This window comes from Rhineura floridana, chromosome 2, assembly GCF_030035675.1.
Source record: "Rhineura floridana isolate rRhiFlo1 chromosome 2, rRhiFlo1.hap2, whole genome shotgun sequence".
Taxonomy (NCBI): domain Eukaryota; kingdom Metazoa; phylum Chordata; class Lepidosauria; order Squamata; family Rhineuridae; genus Rhineura; species Rhineura floridana.
In genome coordinates this window covers 139,812,748-139,827,585 of record NC_084481.1, presented here as the reverse complement: position 1 = coordinate 139,827,585, position 14,838 = coordinate 139,812,748, and the positions used below count along the sequence as shown (strand labels likewise).

Genomic DNA, 14,838 nt, shown 5'->3' with positions numbered 1-14,838 from the left:
TATGTTTTGTTAATCAGTGTAATGAATATTTGATTTTAGTGATTAACTGCATCTTATCAGGATCCAGAGCAAACCTATCTGAAATGCTGCATGAAGCTTGTCTATATGTATGTATATGGACCCATTTCAATCTGACTACAAGCACAAACACGACACTGAAAGTGCCTTGCTCTCCTTGTTTGCTTACCTTTTCCAGAAGAGAAACAGAGGGAGTGCAACCTGACCTATCAGGAACTTTTACTCATATCTTCCTGGGTGGATTGAGGGTTGGGAGTTGAGGGCACTGTGTTACCACAGTTCTGGTCTTACTTCCAAAGCTTAATCAGAGAATAGCAATCAGAGACTATGGCTTGGAACCTTAGGAGCTAACTTGTTAGGTCCCTCAAGGGTTGATCTTGTTCGCCATGCTCTCTATCAGTGTTGGGCAACCTTTTGGCTTCACAGGCCATGTCCTTATCAGGATCTAGCCTTACTGACATAGGATTGTAAGTGTGGAGTGCTTAAGTTGACATCTTCAGCAATGTAATTTTGTTAGCTGAGTCAGATGAAGATGCATCTATATAGATGGTGTATTTGTTGGTATATATTGGATGGGATAAGAAGAGCCCTGCTGGATAAGGCCAAATGCCTATCTAATCCAGCACCCTGTTTTCATTATGGCCAACCAGATGCCCATGGGAAACCCAGAAGCCAAACCTGAGCACAGCAGCTCTCTCCTAACCTGCAGTTCCCAGCATCTGGTATTCAGTGGCATACTGCCTCAGACTGCGGAGGTACCAAGTGGCAATATTCAACTACATTTTTGTGCTAGTGCAACTACATATTTGCACTAGGGAATTTTCGCCTCTCCTCCCCTGCACCATCCCCAAATCTGTTCTGGAAGATTGGAGAAAAACTCAGAACATTCTGTTGCATAAAGAGAAATCCTTATGGGTGACAGAAGAATCTACTTAGTGCTATGTTGAACAGTCTTTGTTCGTAGAAGCCATGTTCAGATATTTCTCTCATCCAACCTTTCAGTGCTTCCCTTCTAAGTATGGAAGGGCTAAGGAAAGGGGTATCCATGTTTCTTAAGGGAAGCACTACAGTGCAGTATATTGGGGAGAGTGCAGAGAAGGGAGTGCTGGTGTATTATGGCAATGGAAGTGTGGCTAGAAAAAACTTGAAACTGTATGTCTTCTGGAAGCTGTTTAAGTTAATTTAATCAAACTGGCATGTGGTAGTTAGCGATAGCCAAGCTTTAAGCATGGAATAGGCTAGAAGGCCAACAAATACATGAAAATGAGAGTTTAAATATTATTTTATTTTATTTATTTTTAAAACTTATATACCGCCCGACTAGCAATAGCTCTCTGGGCGGTGAACATATAAATTCTGGTTAAACACCACAGTTCTCTCTAGGTGTTCAGTGACTGTAGCTTTGAGGCACAATATCTTTGTTGCTTTTAAAAATTATTTTTGTACTTTCAGGTATCAATATGCACTTGGCCCAACTGGGTACCACCTTTGATTGCTTCCAATAATTCAGTTGAGCCATTTTCTGAATTGATTTTTATATAATCCTAAACAGGTGCTTCTGTGGTCCTTACATTAAACTGGTTCTTAAAAGATAATGTGTAGCAGAGTACTTGTATAATTTTTGATTTTGGTGCATCCTTTCAATCTGGTGTTGATTCCAAAGCCGCCTTCCTGCAGCTCCTATTCAAGTCCATGTTGGATGTTCTGTCCAACTTCCTCAAGGAAAGAGATTAATGCTTTTTAAAAAGGGGCATTGCACTATAGAGAGAACATCATGATTTCATAATCTATGGTTCATTTTCTTCCCCTAACATTGTTATCTTTAAGAAACGGATTTTGAACCTTGTGGGCCACCCACACCACCAGTGCAGGAGATTTCAAGAAGGAGATGAAGTGTTTATTTTTCTGGCTTGGAAAATGTAATGCTCCACGAAATGCCTCACATATAAATTGGCTGTGTTCATTTAAACTAGGCTCTGGTATTTACTAGCCTTCCCTCTCGCTCTCAAATGAGAATTAGATTTGCCAGATGTTGCTGATCATAAAGAATATTCTTTTCTTTCCCCCTGTAAATGGAAATGTTCTTTGTTATTTCAGAGCAGAAAAGCTACACAGAACTCCACAGACCAAACTGCAGCCCCATAATATACCTTTACCCCCTTTTTTTTACATTCAGTGTAATGCCACGGGAGATAACATTTTCTTTTAATGCTTTTTTAGCAGGCCTGCTTAGGTGCATTGTCTTGATTAAAGGCTTCATGTTTATTAAAATGCAGACAGCTTTTTTTCATACTCTCAGTGGAGATGATGATATGATACAGTGGGTTTGCATGACTGGAAACTGCAGCTATATTCATAAAACAAGCTTTCCAAGTAGACATTTTTATGCAGCAGAAGAAAGCATAAATGGATGCATCAAATAGATCCTAATTGTATAACTTGCATTTACAGCCTTGACTGAACACTTAGAAATGCTGTTAATTGTTTTCCAAAACACTGATCTCTCTAACAGGAATGGTAATGTTTCTTTAGCACTTTTGTATCCTGTTCTTCCTCCAGCGGTGGAACACCTCCTTCAGCAGCGTAGTGGCAAATTCAGAAGTGCAGGGTCCTGTCATGATAGTCACTGCCATGCCCCTTCTAAGATTATATAACCTTCTAAGATTTTAGAATAATCTGGTGAGGCTTGAATGCTGCTTTCTCATTCTTTATAATTTGACAATAGTGATCGAATTAGTGAATTTAATGTCTACACGTTTATCTCCTGCTGCTACTAAACCACTTGGTTATGTATATTGGATGCTATCATGAGGATTCACTGTCTCTTCTTCTACAGTTACAGAATTCTCACTCTCCACAATTTGGCTGCTTGAAGTAGGAACTAATAGGAACTACTCTCACTCTGATTGGCTCCAATCAGCAGGAAACAACAAGGATGCAAGTTTGAAGATTATTCTGAGTGGCTAACACACTCCCCTTTCATGTTGATTGGCTCATGGGATGCTGGAGACACAGTCCCTGCTGAGACCTGGCTCCCAAAAAAGTAAGATGCTGGATGACTATACTCTTGATCTCCTCACAATAATCATTTGAGCTATGATAGGCAGAGCAACAATGACCTGACCAGTGGCTGATTGGGAATATGAATGCAGGACTTCCTTATCCAAGTCCATCACACTGTCCACTACATCACACTACATCTCATGCGGGATGTAAAAGGGCTGGCATACTTGAGGTCACTTACCATAGATATCCAGAATATCCAATAGAGATGTTACCAAAAATCAGTGCTTGGGAATGCCCTCGCAAATAGGTAAGTTTTAACCAACTTGCAGAACACCATTACTGGAGCTGCCTGCCATCTCTGTGTGTGTATGTGGGGGGGGGGGTAATGCCACAGCATGGGGGACACAGCAATTAAGACCAGCCCTTGAGTTGCAACCAGATGATTCTTCACCATGTGTGGCATGACTAGAAGGGCCTCCTACAATGATATCAGTAAACAGGATGGATTGTACAAAAGGAGACACTCACTTAGACAGGCCCCAAACTGTTCAGGACCTTAGCAGACCTTAAATTCAGCTTGGTAGCGAATAGGCAGGCAGTGCAATTCCTATAGCACAAATGTAATATATGCACAGTAAGATGGACCACTGAGCATCCCAGCCATTACTTTTTGCACTAACTACGGCTTCTAAACCAACCTTAACAGCAGCCTCACATTCAGCACATTCTCTGTTCCTTATCTACACCATGCACTGCTCTGGCTGTTTGTTCTCTTGGCTCTGGTTGAAAAATTGGCAGATGTTCCACTCCATTCCCTTGATGAACAGTATGCATCCTACTGGCACCTGCAACAAAATCTTGCAGTAAGTCCTCACCTCATGGCAGACGTGCTCTTGTTCAGAGTTCCTGCCAGACATTCCGCCAGTGGTGCCCTCCCTGGGGCTGTTGTAAGCCATAAGGGGCGCAACAGTGACATTTCATTCTCCTCCTCTCTCCTCAATCTTCTGTTGTTGTTTTTCCTTTTCAGCTGTCACTCAACACTCAACTAGCTCCTTGTGAAGAATACTGAGCATACTCAATCCTCAGTGGGCTATGTTGGGGAGGAGAGTTTTCCCCTTTGGGTGCTTTTAAAAAAGGGTTTCTTGTCCTTTTGCAATTTTTGGGGTTTTCCCAAGCATACCGATTCCTCTGTCTTGTTTCTCAGTGGCCCTGTTTCATCTCCATTTCTCTCAGTATGGAGACACTGTCTGCTATTAGATGGAGTGATGGCATCAATGCCAGTGGGGCTTTACAGAGTAACAGAAGCAAACAAAATCAAGTCCCTGTTCCAAAGCATTTTCAGTCATAATTTGGATATGGATTAAGAAGTGAATGGGAGATAAGCAAAGAAAAATGAAGAAAAGGGCATGGTAATAGGTATGAATGCAAGAACTTGTATTCATCACACGTAAGGCTTTCTTTCAGTTGGGAATTAGGACTAAGGTATTAAGTGAAAGGGATCAGGGAAAAGGTGTGTTGCATGTGTTAAGGAGGGATTGGGGAGGGAGGAAGGAAGAAGAGGCGGCTATTCTGAGAGAGAGTTGTAGTAGCAGCAATGGACAGAGCTATATTAAGAAAGAGAAGACCTTTGAGTGGATGAGGTTGTTTGAGTTGAAAGAGTGAAAATCATAGGCAAGAAAAGAAGGGGAATAAAGGCAGAAATACAGGGGTGAGCTCATGAAAGATAAGGACAAGGGGTTGCATCTAATGCTGCAACAGTGGAGTTCCACTGGCAAAATGGGACTCCATTTTTCTCTCCTCCTCCTGTACCCCTCCATCTGCTCTGGAAGGTCCCACAACCCTCCAGAGCTGATTTTGGGCAGAGCACAGAAAGCAGTTGTCCAAGGGTTAGGGGTACTATAAGTTGAGACCTCACTAAGACCAAAGCCATGGGGCAAGGCTGAGTGATCAGACTTTCAGCAGAACCTCCTCAGCAGTGTAATAACTCACTCTACAACAGGAAAAGCCAGCTGTTCAAGATTTCTAATATTGGTTTAATTGAATGTCATATTTGCCAGCAGCTGAATGTTAAGGTTAGCATGATGTTGCACTGGGACTTTAAAACCCATTTAGTCAAAAGAAATAAGACACCAGACTAGCAGCCAAAACCATCAAAGCTGTCAAATGCTAAACTCTCTCTGTTGTTTTACACTGTATAGCCAACTCTGATGTGAATTGTGAAGACAGGTGTCATGTCACATAGAGCAACTGGGCTGCCTTCTAAAAATACTATTGTAATGCATGCAGGGTTTCCAGGGTGATTGCAGGGAGAGTAAGATTTGGGGTCACTTGTAAGTTCAATGGAAGGTTCAGAACTTGGATAATTGGCTGTTTTTTGCTTCCCCCCCCAACGCTTCTGCGTCACCTTTCCTTCAAAATTTTACACCAGTTTACAAAAACACATCCAAGGAAGTCAGCCGTGAAGTAATGCAACATAAACTAAAACTAGAATAATGAACAATTAAATAGCAGCAGTTAAAAGCAAACCAACAAGGGAATCATGTAAGGTACTGGCCAATCAACTGTTCTCAAATACTCTTTGGAATTGGAAGGCTTTGACACATCTTTGGAAAGACAGCAGGGAGGAAGCTGTATGGGCCTTTCAAGAGTGTTCCAGATCATTGGGGCTGCTACTGAAATGGCCCTGTTTCTGATAGGCTTCTCCAGAAGAAATCAAAGGCTGGAGATGTTCCTGAGATAATGGCTTAAGCCAGTCAGGGCTTTAAAGGTAAGGACCAGACTTTGAACTAGGCCCAGAAACAAACTGGCAGCCAATGCAGATGTTTCAAAATAGATGACATGTGAATATTGGTCCACATCTGTTAAATAGCAGAGTGGTGTGTCTGAACTCCCTTCAAAGGTAGTTATGAAGCATACCGCAATTAACTTAATCTGGAAATCACCAAAGCATGAATGACAGTGGCTGGGTCGGGTCTCTGTCTTCCAGCAGCTGGCAAGCTACTGTAACAGCTGAAACTAATATAAAGCACTTTCTTCCATAGCCACTACTGGAACTCCAGGAGCAATGTTGGCAGTAGTAATACCCCCAAACTCAGATCTGTTCCTTAAGAGTTTGACTTCATGCAGAACAGACCTGCTAACCAGCCCACTGAATGCTGCACTATTATCATCTCTGTCTTATCTGTACACAATCTGAATTTATTCACTTTCATCTAATCCACCACTGATCACAGGCATGAATTCAAAGACTGCACTGGCTTACCTGCTTTGATGAAAATAGAGCTGAGTTGTATCAGCATACATATGAAACTGAGCCCCATACTCAGCTAGCAATTTCATAGAATCATAAAATAGAATCAACCTATAAGGCCATTGAATCCAACCCCCTGCTCAATGCAGGAATCTAACTTAAAGCATACCCAATAGCTGCCTCTTGAATGCCTACAGTGTTGGAGAGCCCACCACCTCCCTAGATAATTGGTTCCATTGTTGTACCACTCTAACAGCTGGTAAGTTTTTTCTGATGTTCAGCCAAAATCTGTAACTTGAGCCCATTATTCCTTGTCCCACACTGTGAGATGATCGAGAAGAGATCCTGGCTCTTCTCTTTGTGACAACCTTTCACATACTTGAAGGCTGCTATGCTATCATATCTCCCATAGTTGTTAAACAGTATGGGAGACAATATTAAATCCTGAGTAACCCTACAGGATAATTTATTTTATTTTATTTTATTTTTATTTTATTCAATTTATTAGTCGCCCATCTGGCTGGGAACCCAGCCACTCTGAGTGACGTACAAAATAAAGGCATATAAACATCAAACATAAAAGTATATAAACATCAAAAAACAAACAATAAAACTAAACAACTAAGTAGAAGCTATTCCCCAAGCCACACAGCCCAACCCAAAGATCAGAAAGTCCTCCTAAAGAAGCTGCATTTGAAGGCTGGTGGAGCAAGGCAGGTGGAAACAGCCTCCCCTGATGGCAACAGAGTCTCTCTCCCCTCATAGTCCTTCTCCCGAGGCAGCTCCCTTTTGAAGGCTGGAGGGTGGAGCAAGGCAAGTGGAAACAGCCTCCCCTGATGGCAACAGAGTCTCTCTCCCCTCATAGTCCTTCTCCCGAGGCAGCTTCCTTTTGAAGGCTGGAGGGTGGAGCAAGGCAGGTGGAAACAGCCTCCCCTGATGGCAACAGAGTCTCTCTCCCCTCATAGTCCTTCTCCCGAGGCAGCTCCCTTTTGAAGGCTGGAGGGTGGAGCAAGGCAGGTGGAAACAGCCTCCCCTAATGGCAACAGAGTCTCTCTCCCCTCATTCTCATGGAGAGGAGCAAGCGTTCCCCAGCACCAACTTCTGAAAGTAATTTCTAGAAAGGGCAGAACATCTACAGAATGGTGCCTTCAACCTTCTGGCCTGAAAGGCAGTCTAGAAAGATCCCATGATTGATAATACTGAAAACTGTGATGAGGCCCACAAGAATCAACAGAACCACATTCTTATTTATTTATTTTTATTTATTTAATTACATTTCTAGACCACCCTATAGCAGAAAGCTCTCAGGGCTGTTTTCCTCTTTTCCAGAGAAGTTCATCAATCAGGGTGACCAAGTCAATACCAGTCATGAAGCTAGTCCTGAAACCAGAGTGAAATGGATTCATATAATCAGCTTCATTCAGAACCACCTGGAGCTGACCAGCCTGTACTTTCTCAAGCACCTGCCAAAAAGGCAGACTGGAAACTCAAAATCCCCCAGGCTCTTTAGCAGGATCTTTAAGGACAGGTCGCAAAATCACCTCCTCAAGCAACTGGAATATATCCCTCGACAAGAATGGTTTAACTAGATGGCTATATCAACCTTTTAACTACCATGAATAGTTTTGCTGAGTTGCTCTCCACAGATTCATTATTGTTGAAAAGTAAGGCTTCTTCCTAAGACTAACAAGGAACACACTCTCAAATCCTTGAGTAAAAAGTTTGATGGAAATGTTATGTTCAGGTGTGTTCCCTCTTAGATCTTGATGCAAATACTCATGGCACTAACTATGCCTTTCTTAATGTTATTATTGTTGCTGCTCTTGTTATTTATATTTGTTAGTCACTTTTCTCACCAAAGTGACTTACATTAAAACCAGTTAAAAAGAAGCACAATTAACAGAACCTAAACACCACATCTATACATTAAAAACCATAATGTAATCAGTCAATACAAAATAAAAAAATCAAATACATATGAAGGACAGGTCTTCAGGTCCTGCCCCAGTAAAAGAAGCTGGGAATAGTCAAGACTCCAAACGTTAAAAGCCAAAAGCCTGGCTAAAGAGGAAGTTCTTTGCCTGGCGCCTAAAGATAGATAAAGATGGCACAACATGTGCCCCCCCTTGGGAGAGCTTTCCACAACTGGTGGGCTACCACTATCAGTATTCAGAAGTGATTGGGCATTTTTCTTCCTGGTTGACCCTTTAGGCAAGTTTTCAGATAGAGATCTGGCCTTTAGAGACTGATGTTCTAGCTGTTTTCTACAGTTTCTAACTATACAATATATAATGCCTTAATTTTCTGAAGCTGTTATTTTCAAGCCCAGGATATATGCGTTCACTTTGAGAGAGAGAGAAAAAAATGAATGTAAGTTTGCTGCTCTTCTGACTTCCAGGAACATAAATTAGATAATAAGAACTTTACAAAGAGTAAATATTTTATTTTATTTTTTCACTACAAGACTAAGGTGAAATTTTCTGATGCTGCTCAAAGGGTTAATACAGATGGCCATTTATTTATTAGGAAACTTCCATAAGAACATAGGAAGAGCCCTGGTGGATCCATTGAAGGGTTATCTAGTCCAGCATCTTGTGTCCCACACTGACCAACCATATGCCTATGGAAAGCCCAAAAGCAGAACATGAGCATAACATCTCTCCTGCTGTTCTTCCCCAGCAACTAGTATTCAGAATAATCTTGCCTTTGATCTTGGAGCTTATATATATGTCATGACTAGTAGTCATGGTTCACCTTAGCCTCATGAATTTGGCTAATTCTATTTGAAAGGCATCTAAGGAAGGGCCATCACTGCATCACTTTGTCCCCTTACATATCAATGAAATTTTTACCACATATCTGCACCAATGAGATACATCAGGAGTGGTGCAATTTGTACCATGTGGGAAGATTCTTCAGACAACTAGCTTTCCCCCTGTTTGTAGGCTCCCTAAAGTATATCATTGCTTGTGAAATGGTCCTGGGATATGTTCTGAAGGCACATGATGCAGCCACCTTGCTGAAGCTAAGTTAGTCTAGGCCCAGATGTGGAAAACCTATTTATGACTATTAATGTTCAAAGATGGAAGAAAGGCAGGATATAAATGTAATAATACATTGTTACAAATTAATACTATCATAGATATTTCATAGAACAAGCAGCCAGGGTCATATTCCAAAAAGGCTGGGGTGCTCTTCAATGAAAAAGAACACTGATGTTCCCATTTCACAAGAGTATCAATTTGCAAGTATACATTTTCCTTAAGCCACATGGTGAGGTCACAATAAATGAAAGTCTTCTGTACGTGAGAAACGTTAGCATCCGGAAGGAGAGCAAAACTTTATTTAAACTGACATAGTGTTTCCAAGGATGCCACATGGAATTTCAGGAGGCAACACATTGTGTTTCCTCGCAGAGATGCAACAGTGGTTTGGCAAGAAGAAAGATACCTCCACTGTGGGACAGAAACAGATTGCTTCAAATCAAAGTGGAGAGAAATTGATGGATATTCCAGTCTCCCAAAAGGTATGTATTTCTATTTTCTATTTATATGCCATCTGTTAGGATCATTGCTGCTTGATATTAACTAAGATTTCCCTCTGTGTTTTGACAGTTCAAAGCATATAGTTCCTTGTCAGCATCTATCTTGTTTAGCCTACCCAGACAGATATGAAATTTATCTGCTTCAGGAGTTTCAAAACCAAAAGCTGGAAAGTCATATGAATAAAAAATATATCCAGAACTTTGAGTGTGAATTGGGCTAAGAGTTGTCCAACATATGAATCAAAATTATTTTAATTTTCCTGTGCTCTGAGATAATATACTGAGATAATAATTGTTTAAGTGCAGAAGTAAGTGCTTTCTGTTTATTTCTTTATTTGCAGCATTTACCAAAATGCAAAGACATAAAAATACATACAATTTTGAATAAAATCTCTGAAACATTTTGAGCCTGCTTCTAGACATGCTTAATAGTACAAACAAGTGGAGAACAACATAAATTCATTGATATGGGGTGTGCATATAATACATTCTCTATCACCTGTGTACTCACAGTATTCAAGACATAGTACTCATGTGCGCACACTAGTTGCACATCACATTCACTTACCATTCTCCTATACATGCAGCATTCAGATCCAGCTGGTCCACAGTTTGAAATTGCTCCACCTCTTTTCACCAACAGAAAAAAGCTCTCACTATCCTTAGGCCTTGTGTGATGACAATGTTTAAACTTCTGATGGCTAAACTATACATTACATGAATGATAGGATTAGCTTTAAAAAAAAATAAAAATAAAGTACATTGCAGTGAAGAGAGGTTTAAAGCCTTCCATCCCAACTATTATCTTGGTAGAAATTGCCCCTCCCCATGTAGAAATGGAGGGAGGGGGTAATCCCACTTGAGTTTTTTTCCCCTAATGCTAATCGGTGCACAGGAGGATTGTTATTGAGATCATGGCTAGGATGGGGAGGCTTACACCTCCATTTCCTTCAGGACCACAGTGCTGGTTACAACTGCCCTTCCTCCCACATGTGACACTTTAAAAAAATTACTCAATTGCTAATAACATCATTACTGCAATGTGCAGTGAGGCCCTGTGTTGCTGGAATGTTTCATAAAGCCTGACTAGGCGCACTAATAGCTTGCATAGGCTCATTTTACAAAAGCTAGTAATCTGCCATGTCCCCTTACATACTGAGAGGATTTTTACCACATATTTGCATCCATGAGAGACATCAGGAGTGTGGTTGTTATGGGAGGGTTGTTTTGTATGTGTACACACACACACACACATATATGGTAAGTATTTGTATGAATTCTTTTAATGGTATAAAATGTGTTTATGTTTATGTTTTTAAATGTGTTGTAGGTCCTTTGGGAGAACAAGCATCTAACAAGTCATTATTATCATTATTTCAGCCAACTGAATCCAGAGGTCCCACCCAGTAGCTTCCAAGGATTCAAAGACAATAGCCCATTTTTACCTCAGGGGTTTTTTTATCTGATTTTTTATGTATGTGTGTGGGTTAGGTCAGCAACTCTTGTTATTTTTCTGCAAATCCATGTTTCTGTGCTTTAAATTGATCTCTTAGTTGTGTCTCTACAAACCTAATAAGTGCCCTGAAGACTTAGGCAGTGTGCATTCCCATGTATGCCCAAGTTGTAAAGAAAATGTTCCCATATGAACTGAAACTGACTTGTTACAAGATAAAGCCTGGAAATCTTTTGTCAATTTCACAGCAGTAGGAGACCAGCTTCTAAAGCAGCCTTTCCCAACCAGTGTGCCTCCAGATGTTGTTGGACCACAACTCCCATCAGCCTCAGCCAGCATTGCCAATGGTCAAGAAAGATGGGAATTGTGGTCCAACAACATCTGGAGGCACACTGGTTGGGAAAGGATGTTCTAAAGCCTCAAGGCATAGTCTGAAAACTCATTCCTTGGGATTTGTATATGCCGAAACTGACAAATTGTTTCTCCAGAATTTGCCTTGAGACTATGGCACACTTCATGTGTTTCTATGAATGTGTCCAGAGCAAGCAGTGGGATTGTGCCCACTGTCCCTGCTCCAAGCTCATACCAGTCCATAATACCAGGCTCCAGGCTCTTCTGAAAGAGCCTATGTATATTCAAATTGTATGTGCATAGCTTGTGTGCCTGCAAGTGAGAATCCTGTTATTTATACATGCATAAGTTCTTTCAGATGTATGTGTAGGATATGAAAGAGGAAAATTATTGTTCCCTCAATACACATTTATTGCAATTTACAAAGAAGTTTTGTTGTCACTTCAGTTTCAGAGTTGTTTTCCTCTTTGAAAGTTGAAGGATCTCCTACTGAATTGGCCTACCCAAACCTGGGCTGGTGGCCACCAGCCAACATTCACCACCACCCCAAATGCCCCAGACATAGCATCATTCTGGGGCACCCAGGAGGGATAGTGGTCACCAGCAGTGGTTGCTTTTTTCTGGCAGTAGCCACCATTTCGGAGGGGGGCATTACTCAGATATTGCATCATTTTAGAGAATTCTGGGGGAAATGGAACTCACTAGTGGTGGATCATTTCCCCCCAGAATATCCCACAATGTATTCTGAGGAAAATGGTGGCCACTGATAGGAGCTCTGCTGCTGTCATGCCAGTGAGTCCATCCCCTCTCCCCAAATTGCTGATTGCTCCTTGATTCTATGGTCTGTGAATGGCGCTACAGAATTAGGGAATGAGGCATTTCAACCTGGTATAATACATGGGTTTCCTTTGTTCTTCATCATCAGAGGTGCTCATCTGGAGATAGGTGAATGGTGACAGGGGTGATGCCTTTTTTTGTTTGTGATATGCCCTCTCCAGGAAAGCTCACCTGCTGCCAACTGTGATCCCTTTTCTGTGCCAGACATTTCAGAAATGTTTTATAGCACGTCAGTGGTGTTTGTTATCGGTTGCTGGAGTTTGTGGATTTACTGATTTTACTGGTTCTTGGCTGTTGCTTTGCGATTACTATGGATTTTATATAGTGTTTTACTATATTGCTTTTATTGGACACTGCCCTGGAAATCTTGCACTGAAGGCTGGCCTATACATTTATCAAATAAACAAACAAATGTTAAATGCAATTTTTTTAAAAAAAAACCCTAAAAACCTTGAATGGCTGTATAAGTTGTAGGGATGTTCTTGTTTTTTCTGAATCACTGAGAACATCTTCTCTAGGTTCATTACCAGCCCATGCATCACACTGGAGAACAGGCTAAGTATTCAGCATTAGCAAAAGCACGGGTCAGTTGCTGCCCACTTTTCTTGGCTCAGTGTCAACAATGGCTGAAAGAAAGTTTCACTGGTCCAAAGAATGTGTAAAACAGCTTGGAAAGTTGCCTGTATCTCTGTCACACCCATCCTTCCCCCGTTTGAGCATGGCATTCAAAATGGCAAGCTTTGCTCTCTTTTTCTTAGCCCTGAAAAGCAAGGCCTTCTTGCTGAGACCTTGTCTCTCATGTTGTGTTCTCCTGTAAATGGTGGTTTTATTAGCTCCTCTTTTTTCTTTCGGTCTTTGGCAGCACACAGAATGACATAGCATCCAGGGCACCTTTCCAGGCTCTGAAGTTTTACAAGCAATACACAGTGGAAACATTTACAAATCTTTTCCAAAGCACATACAGTATGTGGGGGATGGGGGACTCCGTTGTTAAATGCTGGTAGCTGTTATTTGGGCTAGGTTTTCAGTTTGTTGAACTTCTTCTAAGGCACAGAAGAAAGTTTTGCAGGTCTTCAGGTTTGGGGGAAAACTGAAGTAAATCAGAGACTGCAGCGATGGCAGGCTGTAGATTCTGTCATGTTAGCAAGTTAGAATTTGCTGGTTCCTTCCGTTGTAGGATTGCGCTATACATTAACTGAATTGTTAAAATGATTGGTCCTTCAGGTTTATGATACAGACAGAAACCCCAATCTGCTTAATCTCTTAATTGTTTTCATTGGTGTATCACAACTTTGTTAGGGAGAGCAGACTCTTCAGATATTCACTGCTCAGCAAACAGTATTTGTATCATTTTCAGATTAGGCACACTCCTCTGAATTGTGCCAGCATGGAGAAATGTATATAATTTCTGTAAACAGAGTACCAGTCTTTGCCTATCTTGAAGGGCCCATTACATGTTTCTGTGGTTTTACATGTCGTTAAGGTATATTAATAGTTCAAAGTGTTGGTTTTATAACTTACTTTAAGTGGATTTTTAAAAACTGTATTTAAACTGTTGACCTGACTTTGGGCTAATATGGTTGTTTTTGTAATGTTTTTGTAATGATCAGAATTATTGTAATTTTCATATATATTATAATGGTGTGTTTTCCAGCACTAATTTCCATAATTTTTTTAAAAGGGGGGGGGGAAGACCACATCTGAAACAGCAGAAATCTGGATCAGAAATTTTCATATTTTTGTTCCTTGTTTTAAGTTACAGCTAATGCTTAGTCGAAGGGTTATATCTAACATAGTGCTAAGTAAACGTCCTATCAGGATTACTGCTAGTACAATGGAACTTCCCCCCTCTTCTCCCTCCATACACACCTGCTCTAGGGGTTCTCCCAACCATCCAGAGCAGATTTTGGTAGGGTGCAGGGAGAAGAGTGGGGGGAAATCACATTGTGCTAGTGGTAATCCTTGCATTGATGGGATGTGACCGTTGAATACCGCCTAAAACCTTTGTATCCAGAAGTGTCAAATCTCTGGTATGTAAGATTATCTGGTTTGGGTCTATTTCCTATATTAATTAGTTCCTGTGTACAGAAACCGTTCTGTACCAGAGTGTTCTTAAAAATCTGGTATTTTTAATACTTTTTTGAATACAAGTGAGCACCATGTTATTTTTATTCCAAGTACTATCACTGGAGACTCCCCAGGATTCCACATATCAAATGGCAATGCATAAAGAAGAGAAAGGCTTGAAAATAGCAGTCTCTGTACCTATATTTGCCCCTGAGGTAATCTGCATCCGCTATAATTGAAGCTTCTAATGCAACATAATTTCATTCATCCTCTCTCATTGTCAGAATGTAGAAATTCAGATCAATTTAGTCT

The 14,838-nt window shown here is 40.9% G+C and overlaps 1 long non-coding RNA gene across 1 annotated transcript in view; it reads left to right on the top strand.

Annotated features, from left to right (window-relative positions):
- The window catches only part of LOC133377171 (uncharacterized), a 319,888-nt gene extending 316,937 nt beyond the window's left edge, over nt 1-2,951 (top strand). Inside the window, exon 4 of the long non-coding RNA XR_009760637.1 lies at nt 2,855-2,951. This is a non-coding gene — a long non-coding RNA (uncharacterized LOC133377171). The remainder of the gene's footprint in view (nt 1-2,854) is intronic.
- The last annotated feature ends 11,887 nt before the right edge of the window (nt 2,952-14,838 follow it).